The 3,750-nt window shown below is 36.9% G+C and overlaps 1 long non-coding RNA gene across 2 annotated transcripts in view; it reads left to right on the top strand.

Moving 5' to 3' along the window:
- Nucleotides 2,087-3,750, top strand: part of LOC104732983 — a 4,497-nt gene continuing 2,833 nt past the window's right edge. Inside the window, exons 1-5 of one of the 2 annotated variants that reach the window (XR_002034564.1) lie at nt 2,444-2,732; nt 2,830-3,004; nt 3,176-3,365; nt 3,461-3,507; nt 3,624-3,741. This is a non-coding gene — a long non-coding RNA (uncharacterized LOC104732983). Of the gene's footprint in view, nt 2,148-2,443; nt 2,733-2,829; nt 3,005-3,175; nt 3,366-3,460; nt 3,508-3,623; nt 3,742-3,750 lie in introns of those variants that run through there. The other variant, XR_002034563.1, reaches the window with a different exon arrangement.

Consider the following 3,750-nt stretch of genomic DNA (forward strand, 5'->3'; position numbering starts at 1 on the left):
GATTGAAGCTATAGCCCTTAATCACAGTTCATTGTTGCTAGATAAATCTTTGGAAAAAAATGAAAAATCTTTGCTTAGAAACTTGTGTCTTTTGAATGCTTCCTCCACTTGTTTGAACGTTGGAACATCTCTATATTATTGGACTTATTTTGAACTTAAATTGGCTTGCTTATGGAATTTGAATACTTGCTCATGATAACTCTAAACTCGGGTTAGCACTCTATTTTTACCAATCTTTTCGTTAAACCCGATTTGTTTGTCCTACCCATGAACCCAAACCTTTCTTTCAAACCTTGTTGTGAATTGTTGAGTGAGGCATTTTCAATTGTGCTATAGGTTGTGAAACCTTGAGAGTATCGAGAACGACAAAGAACTGCCTCTTGATTTAGAATTTGAACTAGCTGATAGATTCGGTCTTGAAAGATAGGTGGTTAGTATGTTTATTTGGGTTGGGTTGAGGAATAAATAAATAAAAAAGTCCCTAAGGTTAGAATCAATTAGCTCTAAGTAAAAAAAAAAGAGAAAAGAGATCTTGCTATAGTCTCCTAGAAAGAAAGAAAAAATATATGTATATATATATATATACATATTAGGAGTTTAGCAAAGAAAGAAAAAAAAAAGAGCTAGAAGTTTAAAGTTTAAACCTTAGGGAGTAAAAAAAAAGAGTTAAAATCAAGGATGTGGGTAGTTTAATTCTAGGGGGTTTGATAAAAAAGAAAAGTGAATGAGAAAATGGTAGATTATCAAGAGTTAAGCTTAGTATGCCCAAATTTTTCTCAATCTTAGATAGTTTTCAAAACTGTCTAGCATTCCTTCTTGAGAGAAAACCACCCAAAGAATTTGTTTGAAACCACCTTACTAAAACGCCTTGCCCTTGAAACCGATTGAGCTTGATTCACCTTCCATTTGCAAGAATTCACCAAACACTTAATTGAAGGTGAAAGAGTTGTTCTTTACTTTTAGTTGGAGGTTGAACTAGATCGATGCATGGTAATGAGCATAGAAAAATATTTGTAAGTATGTTGATTGATCTTAGCACCATTAAACTATCTTTAAGGACTATAGCTTTAATCCGTCACTTAGCATATAAAGGTTATGAGTCCCCATTTTTAAACCGCACCCTCCTACTTCCTTGCTAGAGGACTAGCAAGATTTAAGTTTGGGGGTCTGATAACTCTCTAATTTACATGTTTTTAGCATCTTTTTTTGTCCATATTTTGCATTGTTCATACCCTTAACTTAGCATTTTTAGGTCATTAATTGTAGGAATTCACTTTTAGGCCATTTAGGGTGTTGCATTTTTGCATTTGCATATTTTGGATGAAAACAGGTGCTTAAGAGCCTAAAATGGGGAAAAACAAGGACAAACCCGAGCATGTACCCGAAGGAGCCATCGAGCTGGAAGAACGAGTCCGAATCCCAACACAATCGAGGAGGATCCAAGAGCTGGAAGAACAACCCGAAGATCTACCCGAGGAGTAACCCGACCTCATCCTCGTGTACCCAATCGAGTAGACCCTCTGGCAGGACTGGGAAGCTAGGTCAAAGGGGTTTCCATATATAAACCCCTCCTCTCCTTCCTCGCAAACGAGTACGTCGTAGACCCTCAAACCAGAGAGTGAGAGCTTCTGTGAGAGAACTGAGCGACTCAAAACACTTTTTCACCTTTTGTTAGATTTTATTTCATAACTTTTTATTATTTCTTTAGATTTCTATCTTGTATTCTACTTCTTTACTCTACCTTTTTTCATAACGCAATTTTCGTTCATATATGCTTTTGTGTTTCTTGCTATGATTTCCGAGTAGTGTAGTAAAGTTTCTAGGGATGAGATAGATGATTATTTGTTCTTGATCGGTTAGGATGTCTTAGTTTGATTGTATATGTTTAATAGATTTTCTTCTAGATTGGTGTTCTTAATGTTGTCAACAAACCGAGAGGGTGAGATTAAATCTAAGGTGTTTTACCACCGAGAGGTGTAGATGAGATGCTTGAATCTACCAATGCTAGAGGTTTACTCACTTAGCCTAAGAGATTAGATGAGTAAGGGGTCTACTGACAATAAAGAATCTGATCTTAATGCACTACAACAAATATTCACATTAATAGCACATGACGATAGCTCATTTTCCACAACTGCTATGATAGAGTAATTATTTTTTCGATTGTTCTATAATAACACTAAAACAATGCTAAGAAACCAAATCGTTGAGCGGAAAGCTAAAATCACATATTCCGCCAACATTTGCTTGAAAATATTGAGTTAAGCGCCATAACTTAGAAAATATTGACTTAAGCGCCACAATTTTTCCTTTCTTTTACATTGGTTTGGAGACAAAAATTAAAAAAAAGAAAAATTTCGACCAAAAGAAAAACAGTTCTTGAGGAAACCATCTTCTTCTCCCTCCATCCTCCTCACAGATCTACTCCGCCGTTGTTGCTGAACCATCTCTCCCACCCTCTTCCATCTTAGCCACCTCATCCATCTCCAATTCCTACGACCCAGCTCACCCAAACCCTAAATCGAAATTTTGGTTGATTTAGGGTTTATGCCTCATCTTCCCCGTCTCTCTCTCACCTCATTGGCTCTCTCAGTGAGGAGCCCGATTCCAGTTTAGGGTTTATGCCTCATCTTCCTCGTTTCTCCCTTTCTCTCTTCGTAGCCAGCCACCACCATGGATTCTCGAGCTATACTCGATTCCGCTTTGTTTCAACTCACTCCTACTCGCACGAGGTCTATCTCTCTCACTTCTGATTCAATTTACTTTGTTTGATCTTCTTTTTGTGGTTGAATTGTGTTTTGAATTTTGTGTTTGATTGTGTTTTTTAAGAGTCGATCTGGGCTCTTCTGTGAGAGTAAGAAGCATAAGCTAGCTTCTAGAATTTCAAACCTTTCGTCTCTCATCTCCAATTTGCTAGAGATCAGATCTCTAAAGGAGGTTACTCCATCTCTCTTCATCCTCCTTCTTTTCACTCTCCTTGGTTCACCAAATCCACTTTTGATCGGTAATTTTAATTCCCTGAATCCCGATTCTTCGATTTTTTTGTTGACAATTTCTAATTTCAGATTCTCATTATGTCAATTTTGTTTGCATTATTGGTGTGTATGTGAGTGGAAGAAGATCTTGATAAGACAATTTTGAACTTGTTGCTGATTATGTTTCTTTAATTTTGTAGATTTGTAAACACGCCTGCGATAATCGAGAGATTTGCGAATCTGGAGAAAGAGATCTTGTAGATTGAGCATTCTATTCAAGCTAATGAAAACGCCAATGCTGCTGCTGATGCTGAGCAATTACAAACACAAGATGGTGAAGCTAATTCTGGAGTAAGTAGTAATCTAAGGAAGTCGAACGAGTTATTCAAGGTAAACTTGTGGTTTTGAGTTGGACTGTGTTATTTAGTTACTGGTTTTGTTTGGTAAATTGAGTGTTTAATTTTGTTCTCAATGTATTACTATAGAAGGTATTTGAGAATGGCAATGAGGTTACAGGAGAGGAAACCTCAAAGTAACGTTTCTAACTATGGAACTTAATACAATTTGTTTTGGCGCATTCTGCCATTGATGGATAAGTTTTGGTTGACTAATCGTGTTTTTTTGTTCGTCTCATTTACCATAATTCAGCTTCAACGTCTTCTTGAAACACATAGGACATTGCTACTGTAGGATTTCGATAAGTTTTGGTGGTTGCAGTGAAAGCCGTGCAGTAGATACAGAGTCACTATGTGTTCTAGCCGGAAAGGTGGTCTGG

The sequence above is a fragment of the Camelina sativa genome, chromosome 12 (genome assembly GCF_000633955.1).
Source record: "Camelina sativa cultivar DH55 chromosome 12, Cs, whole genome shotgun sequence".
In the NCBI taxonomy this organism is placed as follows: domain Eukaryota; kingdom Viridiplantae; phylum Streptophyta; class Magnoliopsida; order Brassicales; family Brassicaceae; genus Camelina; species Camelina sativa.